We start from the raw sequence: 17,433 nt of genomic DNA, 5'->3' as shown, positions 1-17,433 counted from the left end.
TCCGCATCAACTTCAGCCAAACTTCTCCAATGTGAAAGTCCACCTTCTGTGGCCAGTGCCATTCCTGCAAATTTCACTTTTGCATAATGTATTCTGCATTGTCTACATTGTAAACTCGACAGTGCTGCGTAATGTATTCTGCTCTTGCTAGCTATGGATAGGGGTGGGCATCTTTCAGCAGGTGCTAAGCAGGGGTGATTCCTGGATTTCGAGGTGTGTGTGTTCCTTGTGCACGATTCCCTCAGCGGGGCCTCTGCCCTGGACGCACCCACGTCCTCCTTGCGAGTGTTGCTACTGACTTGCCTTTCCCTCTGGCCTAATCCATACTGCAATCCATGCCACCTCCTGGGAAGATGGTGGGGAGGATTGACAAGGTTTATGGAGGCTACAGCTCTTTCTGCTTGGTCTCTCAGGGAGCGCAAGTGGCCAGACACATCAAGCAAGCAGAAGCCAGGCCAGGAGGCTGCAGGAGTTGGCAGAGACCCCTCCTCTAGAACGTGAGCCTTGGCTGGAGACCAACCAAGCCCACCTTTAACTCCAGCTCTGCTACTAAGGCCCTACGTTCTCAGAAGGGTCCACCACTAACTCCAGACTGCCACTGCTGTTCCTCATTGCCCTTGTTTGTTCAGCTGCCCACCTACTAGCTGAGGGTGTGGATGCTGATGAAGAAAGGTGTGTGTGCATGTGTGCGCGCGTGCCTTTACCCTTGGGGCAAAGGAACATTAAGTAATTTTGAGTGCGCACATCCTGGAATTCACAATCCCTGGCATATTGTCAGGGAATGGGCAGAGGAGGAATGGTGGAGACCACCTCCCCAGCCTGACCCTTCCAGAGAAGTAGAAGATAGTTCAGAATTACAACAGGGGTTTGAGGGAGGTCACATCTCAGAGGAAGATGGGAGGAAAAGTTGGGAAATAATGGGAGAGGAGGCAGAGCCGGAGCAGCTGGCTGACACGTTATCACTAGAAAGCATTCCAGATCCACCATCTCTCAGAACCCAGCGAGCCTTAAAAGTAGGAGAGCAAAGAGCTCGGAGACAGATGGCCCTAAGCGGCAACCGTAAGGAGTGTGGTGCTGTTGACAAATGAGGAAGAGAAGGGTAGGGGAGATTTACTCGGGACAAGGCCATTATTCCAAGAGGCTGCATTCCCAAGCCTCTCTCTGTAAATATTGAATAAAAAGCAGATGGTAAGGACTTTTCCTGGTCTTCTCTGTTCCTGGCAACCTGCCGTGGGGGTTGCCTAACTGCCGCCTAACACATGTAGACTCTTATTCCTAACCCCAAACAAGTCTGAAGGTATATAGTGATGTGTGCACATGGCTATGTGTGGAAACGTATTCTCCACATGCTCAGAGGTGATATGTTCCCATCACTTCTCCTGCAGGTTCTGTGTGGCTCTGTCCTGTGCCTCAGAAAGTCAGTGTGATTAAGGCAAAGCTGTGCAACCTGAGGCCAACGTCCCATGGTAGAAGTGGGGAGAGTGCTGTTGTGCTCAGAGTGCGCGTCTGGCCATCCCAGAGGCATTTGCTGGCCACCATGAGAACAGGATGCTGGCTTAGAATGATGGCCTCTTGGCCAGACCCAGCACAGCTCTCCTTAAGGCTCCATCGTCCCTGAGCACTGCTTTGCCCACGTCTGGCTGGACTAGCTGTCGGTTCAATTTCTGTACAAAGCTTCCTGGGTGAACAATGAGCTAGTCATGACAGTGGCGTAGCGTGGGTTGTCAGCACCCGGGGCAAGCCAAGTAATTAGCGCCCCCTAACCCGTGGATTTGCGCCCCCTAACCCATGGATTTGCGCCCCCTAACCCGTGGATTTGCGCCCCTTAACCCTAACCCCCAGATGTTGCGCCCGGTGCGGCCGGCCCCCCCTGCACCCCCCACGCTACGCCACTGAGTCATGATCTCTCCGCCCAACCAGGGCTCTTGTAAGAATAAAATGAAGGCAGGGACCCTGTACCTCACCTCAGCTCTTTGGAAGAGAAGGTGGGAGATGGACATAATGTTAATCTTCCTTCCTTTCGTTTCCTACCCACGCTTTATCATAAGGTCCCAGAGTGGTTTACAACAATAAAAAAACAATTATGGTATAAACCTAATAAGAATAAGAATACTAATACTGCCTGAAAATAACTCTCTTCAGTAGTGACATTTAAACCCTCACATCCGCAGCTTCGCTCCGTTTTCGGGGCGGGGGGATGGAGAAAAATGAGTGAAGAGGAAAATGCACTTAGCGCATGTTCAGAGGAAATATGTACCTTTCTTCTAATTCATGTAGGGCAGCGCTTGGCAGTCAAGCCAGTTCTGGGCCCGAGTCCTGGCTGAAAAGAAAAACAAGGCACCCTCTCTCTCCGCCCCGGGCTACTTTTTTATTTTTGCAGAGTGACAAAGTTCGCAGGGTTTTGTATGCCGGGTGGCTTTGCATCCTCCCCGCCTCCTGCTTCCTTCACGACTGCTTAGCAATCAAATCGAAGCTCAGTGACACTTTGCGCGCGTCTCACACACCAACAGACATGCACACATGCACACCAAGTCGCAGTGCTCCTGAAGCGGCACCTGCCCCTTTAAGAGAGGAGCCGGGGTGACGGCGGAGCGAGGCTGTTGCTGTTGCAAGCAAAAGCTGAGCTGCGTTTTTTTGGCGTGAGCTGCCTGCTGCTGCTGCTGCTGCGGAGCGCAGCTATCAATCTTTCCTGCTCCCCACCCCTCCCCGGATCTCAGAAAGAATGAGGATCTCAAACTTGGTGCTTTGCAAAGGCTCCAGAAAGAGGATCTGGAGGAGTTGCTCCTGCCGCCGCCGCCGCTGCTGCTGCTGTTCCTCTTCCTGCTGCCGCCGCCGCTTGTAGGTTCAGACATCTTAGAAAAAGAGGAGAGATTTCCGGGCACTCGGAGCAAGAGGCACCCGGACTCGCTCGCTCCGCTTTTGGATTTACAAAACACGCCAGGCAGATGGGGAAGGAGGAGAACCAGAGGCGCCTTTTGCTCTTCCTCCCGGGATTGATTTAAGGAATATATTTTAATCGCTGTTTATCGGATTTGCTTTCTTCGTCGCTGTTTTTCAAAATATTATCTTAAACATTTTTTGTATTGCAACCTCGGAGGACCCCCCCCCCCTTTTCAAGCTTTCTACTTCGCTGATCTTTCTGAAACTGGAGCGAGAGAGGAATTTGAAAACAACACACACACACAAAAGGGATTAACAGTTAAAAAGCAGCGATGGAGGGAAAAGCAGCTGGTTTTGCAAGAAGGTAAGGCGGAGAAAGATTGAAGGGGCGCCTCCTGGTCCCCTTTCCCAAATATCGCCCCCACCCCACCCCCCCAGTCAGTCTCTTGCAGGGCTAAGAGGGCAGACAAATTCGGAGAGATCAACGCCGATTCGCTCCCCGCCCCCAGTCTCGATCGTTTCCTCAGAGATGTCGGGAGTCTTGCCTATTATTATTATTTAAAAAATGTATTTGGATGTGCAACGGAGATGACGATATCAAAGCAATGCATTTTTGAAAATCGGGCGGGGGGGGGGAGATATTGCACGAGTTCCTGCGTGTAGGAGGAGTAACGGGGGGGGGGGGAGAAGGCGAAGCAAATCCCAGAATCCAAAACACAACAAAACACCCCCTTGTTCCGTCGTGGTCTTCTCCGCCTCAATTTCTCCTTTCCTTGTGGATCTACTAGAAAATTCCCTGGAAGTGCTGGGTGTGCGCGGGGGGGGGGGGGGAGACCTGGGAATTCCCTTCAGGTTGGACGGCGCCCCCTCCCCCGCCTGCCCGCCGAGTAATTTTAATTTATGTTTAATTTTGCGCGTGTCTTGGACGTGCTGAGATAGTTTTCCAGCCCTCAAACTCTGGGGAAGTCTTCTAGCGCCTCGATCCTGCCCTCTTCGACTTAAGTTCTGATAGATTCCAGCAAAGTTTACTTGCGAGCAAGGCTCCAGCCCGGCGCAGTTCTCACTTGGCTGAAATCCGTGGGACTTGAGTCTTTGCTTAGGATTCGACGGCGCACTCGGAAGAAAGAGTTTACACCCAGGTAAGCGTGGGTGGGATTGCAGCTTGGCAGTGACTCCGAAGCTGCGCTGGTTTACGTCGGTGCCGGCTTTGGAGCCAAAGGCCAGGGTTTTGATCCCTTAACTTGAGACTAAAAGTTGCAACCAAGTCTTTGGAGCTTGTTTCCAAGAGAGGCAGCGATCTTGTGCAGGCTTACTTGAGAGTAAGACCGGTTGATCTTGGTCTGGCTTACTGTTGCGTAAACATGTAGATAATGGGGTTGTGGGCCTGCCTGGAGAAAGAGAGAGAATGTACCAGAAATGCATTTAACTGAACTTGTGCTGTCTCAGTTTCTCAATCTGGCGTAGGCCATCATGAGGGAGGAAAGTGACAAATGGTGTCCTTTGCGCTCCTGAACTCAGGGAAAGAAAGTGGTTCCCCATCTGGAATTGTAAACACATACTAGAATTTCAGAATCCGGAGCAAATAGGTGCCAATTCGTGCGTGCTTTTGGTTATTCAAGAGTAGAAAATGCAGGCAGTTATGTGGCTGAAATCACAGTCCTTTGTGATCAAAACACGCCTGAGACTTATCTTCTTTTCCCTCAACAACTTTTGCAAAGGAAACTCTTCAGGTGGGGCCGGGCACTGGCACAGCCTTCTACTCTTACCCCTTTCTTTCCTCCTCTGGTCACCCAAATGGTGGTTCCTTTTTGCTGGCATTTTGTTTGTTTATGTCTCCAGTTTCCTTGATGAGGGTTTGGTGGCAGTGAGCCACTGGGCTGCTTATTTTTCCAGGCCATGGCCACATGGCAAACTTGTGACAGCAAAGCCAGAGATTTGGGTTCCTGGAGTTAATGGGGAAGGGCTCTCCAAGGTTTCAGCTGGCATTTGGGCAACCTTGGTCCTTTGGAGGAGGCCCTGTCCTGTCTCTCTGGCAGTCAGAAAGCTTCTCTGAGTAAACTCCTCTTCCTTCATTAGTTTGCGTGTGCACCCTGTGGGAAAACAATGCGTTTGTGGTGAAACACAGCTTTGGTTCCTGTTTTGGTAAGACATCGAACATGCTTCTGTGTTGACTTCGGTGGTTGATATATAAATATTGGTTGAGAAAGTGAAGTTGGATTTCTGAGCATCTGTGTGGCCCCCACAAAGTACAGTTGGCAGGAGACTCAGTCCAAGACTCCCATCTTGGAGGCAGCTGCCCCATATCCCTAGCTGAACCTGCTGCTTGGAGGGGACTTCTTCAGGCTTGACACCCGGTGTGCCTTTTTTTATTTCCTGCATATGTGAACCAAACAACAAATGCACCTTCATCTTTACTGGGTTGGCAAGCTTTTCCTATCCCATGATCCTGAATAGTCTAGATACCGTGTCTTGTCCCAGGGTTAATGAAGGCTTCCAACAGTATTTTGTCTGCAACATTCTCTTCTAGAGGAAATTCGTACAGTCATTTATGAAAGCTGCAGGCAGCCTTGAGTTGTGTGGGGCAGGAATTCTGCTGTTTGACCCTATATTATTCCTACTTCCCCAAGGAGCTTTATAGGCTCTTACCTTAGCCACACAACTCTTTATTGTGATTGGTTGCTGCCTTTTCTTTTCCCTGTATGTACCTTAGCAAGTTTTGTCAGGGTGGAAAAACATACTTGCAGTCTCCTCCTTGGCCCCATCTGCACTATACATTGTAAACAATATCATACCACTTTAAACAGCATCCAAAGAATTTTGGGAACTGTAGTTTGTTAGGTGTGCTGAGCGTGGTAAGGAATCCCTGTCCAAAGTTACAATTCTCAGAGTTGTTTAATATTCAGCCCCTCTGATCAGGGAATTTGGGGAATTGTAGCTCTGTGGGGGGTTTAGAGAAGGGCTAGGCAGAAGGTAAGGATTTCTAGGTGATTTGTAGAGTATCTGCAAGAGCCTCTGATTCCCAACTGAGCAGCAGCAGCAGCAACAAATCATCCCCAACATATCAACAGTTAGGCTCTAGAAAAATAATGCTTAGGGGGAAGGCAGGATTGGATTTTTGTTTGGGAAAATACATGCTAGCTTGGTTCTGGTACTGATTACTAACTCCTTGACTGAGTGCTCCGTTTCTTAATTTTTAGTGTATACCTCTCCGCTTTGATCTACTACTTTCAGTGTTCAAAACTAGCCATGCACCAGGCGCATTTCGCAACTGACGAGGGTCCATTTGCAACCACATGAAGATCTCTGGACGCCAGGTTGGCAACTGGGGAAAGCAAAATGTCACTTAGAGAAGAATCTGAAATATTTTCCTTGAAGCTTGAATTAATTTTATTCTGAATTGGTTTATTTGATGTTTTAATGTGCTGTAAACTGCTTTGAGATTTGTTGTATAAAATATAAAGCGGTATAGAAATGGAAATAACAAATAAATAAATAACTAAATCTCATTGGGGTATGGAATGGCGTCTAGGCATTCCATTGTGGTGACTGTGGCCTAGGCTTAAGGTGCATTTGGCGGTTAGATTAGATAGTTTCTAACACTGACTACTTTACACCCGACTACAACTGGTGGAAATCGGGGTTCTAGAAAGAAAGAAAGAAAGAAAGAAAGAAGTACAGTCGTACCTTGGAAGTCGAACAGAATCCGTTCTGGAAGTCCGTTTGACTTCCAAAACATTTGGAAACCAAAGCATGGCTTCCGATTGGCTGCAGGAAGCCCTGTCGGATGTTTGGCTTCCAAAAGAACATTTGCAAACCGGAACACTCACTATGCAGTCTTCGGGAGCCAAAACATTCGAAAACGAAGCCGTTCGAAAACCCAGGTATGACTGTAGATCCTTGGAAGGTGGTGGACTCTCCTTCCTTGGAGGTTTTAGACAGAGGCTGGATGGCCATCTGCCAGGCATTCTTTAGCTGTGGTTCCCACATTGTAGGGGGTTGGACTAGATGACCCCGGGGATCACTTCCAACCCTACACTTCTGTGATTCTGTGATTCTATTCTGTAACTCTGAGGTCTGGACCAATTGTCTTCTCAATATAAGCTGACTTCTTTTGCTGATGAACTGCTGTGGAAAATTCTGGTAAATTCTGGAGAATGTTTGGGAGAGAATGCTCACTTCATGTGGAGCGCTGGTGAGGCCTGTTTGGACTTTGCATTGTCCTGTGCACTCCCTGTGCACATCTTGGGAGCAGCCCAACCAGGTGGTGTGGGCGAATTGTCATCCACAGAAAAACCCTTCCACCATTAGCTGTTCCTCTTCACCCCAGGTTCCTTGGAAACCCAGTTTGAAACCACAGCTCACTTGTGATGCGTGCCTGGCTCAAAGGGAGACTGTGGGCCTCCTAAAGTACAGTTGGGGCACAGGTTGTTTCAGGACAGCATGCAAATGACTGAACTTTTTCTACAAGTTCAGGTAATTAACCTCTGTGAGGTGTGTTACCTGCTGCAAAGGCACTGTTTGGTCTGTCCTTCCTTGAGTGGCGCCTCTTGGAGCCAGATGTGAAATTCTGTAGAAGCCTGCTTAGTGCTGGTGACTTTTCTGTTCTGTTATTTTGCGAACATAAAATAAACACATGTCATGTTTTGCAATTCCTAATCTGCTTTTATGGGTTTGAACTCTACTCTGACTCCTGCTCTTGTTTTGGCATGGAGCTTGCTAACAGGTTGCCAAAGTGCTGGGAAGAGACTGTGTCTATATGTACTTATTAATTATATGGCTTCAGTATGTAAAAGCAGGAAGTTGGTGTCTGGACATCTGAAATTTATTGCTGATTCAGGTGTAATTTATGAATCCACCACTGCATCTAAGCGGATTCTTAGTTAACTCTGTATGTATGTATGTGCAACTTATATATATGGTTTCCAGACAATACAGTCATACCTCATGTTATGTTTGGTTCACGATACGTTTTTTCAGGTTGCGTCCCGCGGCGACCCGAAGTACCCAAAAGGGTTACTTCTGGGTTTTGCTGCTTGTGCATGTGCAGACATGCAAAATGACGTCATGCACAGAAGTGGCGAATTGTGACCTGCACGTGTGCAGACACGGGTTGCGTTCTTTTCAGGTTGCGAACGGACCTCCGGATCCCGTTCGCCACCAGAGGTACCACTGTATGCTCTTACAGTCCGTATATACTTTCTTTATTCAAAAAAAGTAAGTTTGAACATAGGAACAAACATGCAACAAGTTTCAGTTCCCCAACAACCTCAACTACATCCAGTTGTGTCAGTAATGATCAGCACATATATTATAGCTGAGTTTTTTGTCTAGGATCTATGAATAGATGTTACAGCAGGTTGAGTTAAGTGGGAAGCAGGTTGGGAATAGAGGCAGATAGTACTGGATCCAAGGTGGTGTTGGTCCTCATTCCCTAAGGCCTTACACTCCCTTTCCTCCCCTCCAGAATTGCTCATGGATTTTTGGTTACCTTTTCCCTGGCTGTTCCAAAATTCAAACTTTTTCTCTTTTTGTGTCATCATGGGATGCATTGTTCTGTTGGTCCCCACACTTCTTGGAGGTGTGGCTTCAGATTTCTTCAGGAATTTATTTTTAGTTAATTACTAGCCCAGTGAGCTATTAGCAACCCTTGAGGAAATGCCTATTGTTCACCATAAAGTAGCATGCTGCATGGTGAATGTTCTGTCTTTTTCTCTTGCATGGCCCCTTAACAATACAGTCCTGAAATAACTGTCAGCAAATGCTGGGGGCTGAGGGCCAGAGGAAAGGGGTGGGGGAGGTGATTTTAATGCAGGGGAGACAGGAAGCAGGTTGTGGTGAACACCAGGGCTATGAACCTGCCAAGCAGCAGAGTGAATGATAATTCTTTAACTTAGAGGGGAGGGCTATGCCCCTTAAGAGCTCCCGAGCAAACATTGACTAATGTGAAGGGAGAACAGCACTGCCAATTTGAACAGGACTTTAGAGAACTTCCAATTTGCTTTATGGCTGTGAAAATGAAGGCTATTAGAAAATAAAGTTGAAAGTAAAGATTTGTGCTGCCACATGCTCTCTCCCCCCGATGCTGAACATGCTTAAGCTTAGTTTAATATTTCTGTACTAGTGTGAATAATTGGATGGTGAACACGTCCCCTCCCCCCCTCCAATTTTGGCTTGTCTGTAAATTCCTTGCACCTGTCAGCTTCTGTTTGAACCGAGACTTCTAGAGGTCTCTTCAGTCTGCCAAGTATTCTTCTCTTGTCTGAGCCCTCCTATTGTTTTCACTCAGCTGGAAGGGCATGGAAGGTTCTTTATTTTGCTTACGATGGCCAGTAGGTTAGTGATAGGCTCTTTCAAGTAGCATCTTTTAATACTGTAAGAAGAGCCATGCTGGATCAGGCCTAAGCCCTGTCTAGTCCAGCATTCTCTTCTCACAGTGGCCAACCAGATGCCCGTGGGAAGTCCACAAACAGGTCCCAAGTACAACAGTTCACTCCCCATTGGAGACCCTGGGGCAGTTGGTCTTCAGAAGCATGCTGCCTCTGTTACTGGAATGTTTTGAAATGGGACCAGAGCACAGTCCTGTATTTCAAGGAGCCTTGGAGCAAAAATGTCTTCTTGGTGGATGTGAGAGGCACCTCGCGAAGGACAGCCAGCTTTGTTATTCTCCAAGGAGGTGGGTCAGTGATGATAGCTCCCTTCTGCAGATGATGGTCTAGTTTGGAGGCAGGAAATGCAGTTTACCACACAGTATGTATGACTCCTTCAGAGATGGTGGTAGTAATTGGTGCTTTTTTCTGGGGGTAGAGGGTACGCATGCCAGCACCCTTTTTCTAGAAGAAAAGCACTGGTGGTAATACATACAGTTTATTTCTTACTTTAGAAAATGCAAACAAAGAAACTAAATGGTACCAGGCAAAATACAACAACATGCACAACAGCATATTTGAATATTTTTAATGTGTGATTTTAAATGTGCTTAAGGAGTCTTATGACATCTTAAGGACTTAACAGATCTATTATGGCATCAGCTTTAATGGATGGACTTGTTCCATAACAGATTTGCTCCTATTTTTAAGGTGCCACAAGACTCTTCATTGCCTTTGCTACAACAGAGCAATGCACCTATCCCTCTAAATCTTTCAAAGCATCCTGGAAATTCAGTTGAAGGATAGTTTAATCACTAAAACTAATTTAAAAATCCTGCCCATCAGACTTGCACACGGCTTCTCTCCCCTCTTGATCAGATTTGTCCTCCCTTCCATTTTTTTTTTTTTGGGGGGGGGGTTGTTTGCATTAACCATGGTTAGCAGGTATCTTTACCAAGTTTAATGCTGCTAGCCATGGTAGACTTTAAAGCAGGAGCTGAAGCAGGTTTCACACTTTAGAACAGGAGGAGAGGGATGGAGAGGTGTGTGGAACCTAGAAGGATCCTGGTAGTCTCCTAACCATGGTTAGGAGGTTGGACAGTATTGCATCCGCACATTAGCTTCCCTTTCTAAGGTACAGACCTGCACACACAGAGGTTTTTTTGCCGCATCTGATTTTCTTTCTTCCGAGGCTCCTTCCCGAGTCAATGACTCACCGAGTGTCCTTGGTTCATCTCTCTGTGAGGGGAAAAGGAATAATTTTGTGCAGAAACTATAAACACTTAACAGTTTGTTTCTCTGGAACGCCTCTGCGTAGCCTGAAGTGTGTCTTAGCAATTACTCTCAGCAGTGAAGCAGTTGCTTTTGAGCAACCAAAAAAAGTGTGTGTGTGTTTGTGTGTGTGTGTTTGTGTGTGTGTGTGTGTGTGTGTGTTTGTTTAAGGGGGAAAAACCCCTTTCAACTTCCTCTGACTTGTGGAAGGAGGGATTTTGGCACTTTGCTCTAGCGTGTAATGGGTATAAATTATTCATGGTATACAGATAACATTTTATTTGTGGGACTGGGGAGGAAATGAGAGCAGCACATGAACAAAATCTGGTGCGCTTTGTGCCTGCTGTGAATACTTCTTAATTTTTGTTCCTCCTTAGTAAGGCTGTTCTTGATGCAAGCAGTCTCATAGTCAATGTTTTCATGTTTCTTATTTTTATTATTTTCCTTTTTTAATAGACCAGCCAACCTCACAACTCCAATTAGAGACAATTGGGATAAATATATGCAAACTAAGACAATATATGAAAGCTTGTGCTATCAAATGGATAGATGTGTGTTTTGTCTTAAACTCCCTTGCTTTTAATTGATTCATTAATGGGCTAAAATAGATACTGCAGTATCTGTCTCGACGGAGGTGTTATCTGGAGGCTGTTTAATTGAGGTAATAAGCTGTGTTCTGCACACCGTAATGCAACCCAGCCACTTAAATGTTTGAAATATAATTTTTAATCCTGAGCTGGAATTGAGACAGCTGCTAATTAGAGCTGGCGTGGGTGCTGCGTACTGGCAAATGAGTCTTGGCCATGAACTTACTTGGTGGCCTTAAAGTAAGGCTCTTTCTCAGCCTCAGCCTTTCTGTCTGTAATTTGGGGATAATAATTCTGACCTGCCTTGGAATGTAGTTGTCAGAAAATGCACCTTACGTTCTTTAAACCAGAAGTGACCTGTGGGCAGTCTTGGCCCACCCGGGACTCCAGTTTGGCCCATAAGGCTATTTCCCCAAAACTGCACCAGCTCGCCCATCACCTTATGGGCAGGAGAACAGGCTTTAACCCTGCATTAGCTTTGTGCTCTGCTCTTAGCAGGGAGCAGAACCACACAGGTCAGGAAGTAGGGTTTGGTCCCCATGCATCAGCTGGTGGGTGTGGATTAAACTCTTTCTCCTTTCCCCAGGGGATGGTAGTGACTGATGTTCAGGTGGGTGACCGCACCCACCTGACAAATTTGGCCTGTGAGGCAGATCCTGATAAAGAGTTGGCCCATGGAGCCACAATGATCTCCTACCCCTCACTTAAATGCTTTGAGAGCAGTGTATCTGTGCTCCTTATCAGCATTATTCCTGAGGTTAGTGCAAATATCACAGTGCATCTTCCCACAAGAGCAGATGGCTGTGTGAAGGACACCATCCCTTATGCACCACCAGCATTGACTTCTTAGGGGCTTCCTATGTCTTGATCCGAGGTGCTGTTTCTCTCTCTCCTGACCTATCTCGATAAAAGCCACTTTTCAACATTCTGTCACATGCAGGTGTGACCAATGAAGCCCAGGCTGTGGCTGGTCAATTCAAGGGGCAGACTGCACAAGGGAGCTGGTGTGATGGTGGTGGTTGGGTCGAGACTGACAGTGGCAGAATATAGCTCCCATGCGAATGATTCATTGATTCCAAGTGTGCTTCTTTGCTTCTTTCTTTCTGGATGATTGTCGGTCGCTTCTTTTGGGGAAGAGTAAAAGTGTGTTTTGGAACAGGGTTGTAGTGAGAGCAGAGCCTGCCTTTTGCCCAGCAGTGGACGGCCCAGCTCTTGTAGGCTGGGGCTCCCTCCTCCCCATGCACAAGTCCTCCAAGTGTTCAACCCACATCCATCAAAATGGCTATGTGCAGTTTGCTAGCTACGGATAGTTCCCTTAAACTGCCTGGAACCAATGGATACATTTAAAAATATGCAAATACACTGGCTGCTAAGCAGATTTCTCTCAGGGAAAGTGGTGGGATCAAATGTAAAAATAAAAACATCCGTAGGCGTTTGACAACAGTAGCTATTAGCACAAACACCATTTCATATTTAGCACATCTTGTTCAAAATAATCATTTCTATAATCAATCAATCAATCAATCAATCAATTGGCTCTTTACTGGAAACTGTGTTCATTTGTATTCTAGAGTATCTGCATATTTTGGTTTACATGGGTGGGAGTATCACCTTCCCAGAATTTATTTTCCCTCCGCTCTGAAAGCCAAACATCTTCTGTGGTTAGGCAGAGTTTGCTTTTGATATCTAAGTGGATTTCTTTTCTTTGTTTCTTTTTTAAACCAAAGCACCATAAAACCTTCACTGTAGAGTCTCTGTGCAGGGCAAGGTCTTAATGCGTCAGAGAACTCCGTTTTAATTGCCTGTTTTCTCCAAGCTCTGATCTTCTGGAATGTTTGCCTCCCAGCCACTCTTCCTTGAACTTTTCAAAAAGAAAATAGATGGTTAGTTCAGATGGATTAGTGGTGTTAGCCTTGGGAGGGCAAGTACATCATAACTCTTGAGAAATCCTTGCTCCCCCGAACATATGGCTTGTGAGAAGTATGTTTTGTGTGGTGTCTTTGTTTTACTGAGAACATGATGGTGTTGGGGAACCTGTGGCTTTTCAAATGCTGCTGGACTACAGCTGCTGTCATCCTTGACCACTGGATTGCTGACTGGGGATGATGGTAGTTGGCAGCCCCATAACATTAGTTGGGTTAATCTAATGCATTGTATGTGGAGCTGCCATTAAAGGCGACCTTGATCCTGAAAGAGCTGTGTTGACTACTGATAGAATATGGGGAAGAATTCAAGGTGTTGGCGATGACTTAAAGGTAAAGGTAAAGGGACCCCTGACCACTAGGTCCAGTTGCGGACGACTCTGGGGTTGCGGCGCTCATCTCGCTTTATTGGCCGAGGGGGCCTGCGTACAGCTTCCGGGTCATGTGGCCAGCATGACTAAGCCGCTTCTGGCAAACCAGAGCAGTGCACAGAAACACCGTTTATCTTCCCACTGGAGTGGTACCTATTCATCTACTTGCACTTTGATGTGCTTTTGAACTGATAGGTTGGCAGGAGCAGGGTCCGAGCAACGGGAGCTCACCCCGTTGCAGGGATTCCAACCGCCAACCTTCTGATCGGCAAGTCCTAGGCTCAAACAACATTGAGCCTAAATACACGAAGCTCATACCAATAATAAACTTAGTTGGTCTCTAAGGTGCTACTGGAAGGAATTTTTAAATTTTGTTTTGAGTATCTCCCACTTTAGCTTAATACAGTAAGGTTGATAATCAGGGCAGGCTTCGTCCCTACACCGAATGCTACAGTCTAGTTGAATGGATTAGCAGCAGTTTCAGGACCAACACTAATACTTCTTTCTTCTTTGCAGAATGCATAATTAGCAGCCATGTTTGTTCATTTATTTCAGGGATGGGGAACCTGTGACCCACTAGAAGTTGGACTGCAACTCTCACCATCCCATCCCATTGGCCATCTTGTCTAGGGTGTCCAGCTCAATCTGAAGGGCTTCTGGTCCCCCACCTCTGAGCTAGTACTTTTATGTCCCGCCAGGTCCGGACCAGCTTAGCTTCAGCAAGGCAGCTGCATCATCTGCCCTGAGACCAGGTCCTCGGCTGGGCAGTGTGGTGGTAAGCATTAAGCACAGGGTTCGAAATTAGCAGGGCACCAGGTCATTTTCTGCCCAAAGACTCTCCATTTGCGAGCACCTCCAAAAGTCTGGGTGCCATTTTTTGCGCCTGGCTGACACTCAAGGATTATTGAAATATATGTGCTTTGAAGCCTCGAAGTATATGTTAAGGAGTTTCTCAATAAAGAGTAGACTGTTTTGAAAACTGAATTATGATACCAATATTTTTATTATAAACACCAAATTAAACATGTATTAACAGTTTCTGCTTAAAATTTGTCACTGTGATTGCATATTAATTTATGCTTATCACCATAATAAATAAAGTGTTGCTGACTCCACCACCCGGCAACTGGACATTCTGTTTTGGCGCCCACAACCCAGGTCCCAGAAGCCATTTGGCTCCTAGCCTTTCTTATCCCAGCTTCTAACACTGAATTAAAGCGGGGGTGTCTTTTTAAAAGTATCACACAAATTCACATAGTCTGGGGTAATCAACACTCAACAGGTAGCATGCTGCTCTAATACCCAAACAAATAACTCTGAATGGCCATCACCTTTGTACCTCACTTGTGATCACCCAGAGGCATCTGGAGGACTCTGCTGGACACATGCTAGACTAGATGATCAGGCTCCTTGTGTTTGAAATATTTCCCAGAAATGCATTTCGCCTGCTTGTACCAATCTTTTCTTGGGATGCAGAGCCATGGAAGAGGAATTAGAATACAAGACGGTGCTACACTGTTCCTTATGCAGAAGTCAGTGTGACTGGTAGTTGAATCTTAACTGCAACTTTGCAGGTGGGACAGCATCTTCCCACTGTGCTTCAGGGCAGCAGGACAGTTAAGCAGGCACAGAGCAGGCTGTGTGATGCACACAGCTCTGCCCTCAAACAACTGTAGGACTTGGGAGGAACAGCACCGGAGGAGGAGGAGAAGAAGAAGAATAGGAGTTTGGATTTGATATCCCGCTTTTATCACTAGCCTAAGGAGTCTCAAAGCGGCTAACATTCTCCTTTCCCTTCCTCCCCCACCAAAAACACTCTGTGAGGTGAGTGGGGCTGAGAGACTTCAGAGGAGTGTGACTGGCCCAAGGTTACCCAGCAGCTGCATGGGGAGGAGTGGAGACACGAACCCGGTTCCCCAGATTACGAATCTACCGCTCTTTACCACTACACCACACTGGCTTGAGGTGGTTGCCTGACTCTTCATGGTAGGGCTGGCCTTGTTCAGTGTGTTGCAAGTGGCATCCTCAGTTCATGGGGAGGCCCCAAATTGGTTATGTCGATGTGCCTTGGGTGGACAGAGTGTGTGTGCCTTAAAATGCTCCCAGAACCCTTACAAGACGCAGGAGTTCCATGGCATGTGAATGATTCATCAGCAGAAAATTTTCCCCTGAAGCGAGGATGTTTGAAACGCTTTGCATCATAGAGCTCCAAAATACTGTTGTTACATGGCAAATCCCTCTTTTAGACTTTCCCCTCTTACCATAAGAATTCTTTGTTTTTCCTCCACAAAACTCTCATTTCCCAAGAAGCTGCATCAACATAGATTTACCTCCAGGTCGCTGCTTTCCCCTCTTGTGTGCTGAACTTAGCCGATTTTTAGTGTTTTTGATTCAGCAATGCATTAACCCGCTCCTTCAGAGGCAAAATTGGGCAAACTTGCTAAATTCACATTTCCTTCGTGGTCCCTTGGGTGCTTTCTTTTTCATTCAGCATATTAAAAAGCAAAAAGAGAGCCCACAACAAAACAAGAGAATTGGTAGGAGGTCCCTTAAGGGGAATGGCAAGTGCAGGAAGTGGAGCACAATGGAGTGCAGGTTGCAGGGGGGCTTCCATCATTGCATAGGCTTAGGTGCTCCTCTTCTCTTCCTTGAATGGATGTTCTCACTTTTAGTTATAAATAACTGTGGTTAGAGTTACGTGCAGTGAACTGCAACCATGGTTAGCACAATCCACTGCTTTCAGCTCTCCTCCTAATTGTGTTGCAAACTGCGATTTGGTGCTCACGTAACTATGCTATTGAAACTGAAAGTAGGTGGGGGAGAATGTTTTTGGGATGAGGGTGGTGGGGAGGGGTTGGCAAGCCTGTAGTGAAACTTCCATAATTTCTCAGTCCCACATGAATATTGCTCAATATTTAACAGGCCCTAATCCACTTCATTTCTATGTTTGCCAAAGCCAAACAAACTAGTAAACCTTTTGAACTGGTCAGATTATGCAGAAGCCTGCTGAAGGTCTGGTTCTTGTTGCCTGCTTGAAAACATAGATGTAAAAATCTTCTCCATCTTGTGTTCCCTCTCTTTAGATTGAGGTAGTAATCACTGCTTTGTAAGCTTTAGCTCTATGGGAACAGGAATAACCTGGCTGCAGTCATCAGTGCTCTGGTAACCTGGAGCTTAGATTACTGCAATGTTCTTTACACGGGGCTGCCTTTAAAGATGCTTTGGAAAGTGCATCTGGTGAAGAGTGAGGCCATCTAAAGTTTGACAGGCTTGAGATGAGCTGATCATATAAGTCGCATCTTAACAGAGCTGTGCTGGCTGCCAATATGTTTCTAGGTCCAATTCACAGTGCTATTTTTTATTTGTAAAGTCCTTTGTGGGCCAGGACTCCAATATCTTTTGGAGCACCTCTTCTGATAAGAATCTACCCAGACTCTTTGGTCTTCACCTGATGCCCTCCCTCGGGTTCCACCTCGGAGAGAGTGGCAGCAAGGGAAGGGCCTTTTCGGTTGTGGCTCCTTCTCTGTCAGATACTCTCCTCAATGAATTTCTCCTGGAACCATCATTAACATTATTACACTGTTTGATTAAAACTTATATCTTCTCCCAGACATTTGATGGATTATTACAAGTTGGTTGGTGGTCTGTTGTGCAGAAAGTTCTCTGCTGAATATTTTTTTCCTTGCTGGGTTTCAGGGTTTGTAAGTCACTTTTGAGAGTTTTTGTAGTAAAGCAACAAAGAAGTCAAATTAATAATCATATTTCCCCCTTATCTCTGCCCCATTATGAGAATGGTAATGCAAGCCTCCTGTACAGGATTTTGATGTAACTACTGGAAGAATATCTGTGAAATGGTTATGAACTCAGGAAAAGAGTGACCTGGAACAACATGATGCTGTGTAGAGCAATCCCTTCTCCAGGATACTCCATTGCATTTCCATTCCCACCCAATTCTTTTCTCCCCTGAAACAGCCACTATTTTTTGGTCAGTTGAACATGTTTTGGCCTCATTTGGCATTCGTTTGGCTCAGCATTT

At 46.3% G+C, this 17,433-nt stretch overlaps 2 protein-coding genes and 1 long non-coding RNA gene across 50 annotated transcripts in view; 2 read left to right on the top strand and 1 right to left on the bottom strand.

Annotated features, from left to right (window-relative positions):
• LOC310667244 (uncharacterized protein) overlaps positions 1–17,433 on the top strand; it is a 559,738-nt gene that overhangs the window by 81,390 nt on the left and 460,915 nt on the right. The window lies entirely within an intron of this gene.
• LOC310667265 overlaps positions 1–17,433 on the bottom strand; it is a 218,418-nt gene that overhangs the window by 171,519 nt on the left and 29,466 nt on the right. The gene's annotated exons all lie outside the window — the stretch shown is intronic.
• The window catches only part of NCOR2 (nuclear receptor corepressor 2), a 348,844-nt gene continuing 333,983 nt past the window's right edge, over positions 2,573–17,433 (top strand). For 43 of the 48 annotated variants that reach the window (XM_083418926.1, XM_083418964.1, XM_083418929.1 and 40 more), the window contains exon 1: positions 2,573–3,244. The gene's annotated coding sequence lies outside the window, so the exon portion shown is untranslated. Of the gene's footprint in view, positions 3,245–3,568; positions 4,020–17,433 lie in introns of those variants that run through there. The other 5 variants (XM_083418923.1, XM_083418931.1, XM_083418949.1 and 2 more) reach the window with 3 other exon arrangements.

This window comes from Podarcis tiliguerta (assembly GCF_965153285.1).
Source record: "Podarcis tiliguerta genome assembly, chromosome: 16".
NCBI lineage: Eukaryota > Metazoa > Chordata > Lepidosauria > Squamata > Lacertidae > Podarcis > Podarcis tiliguerta.
Note: the sequence above shows the minus strand (reverse complement) of the source record. Positions and strands in the feature narration are given on the sequence as shown.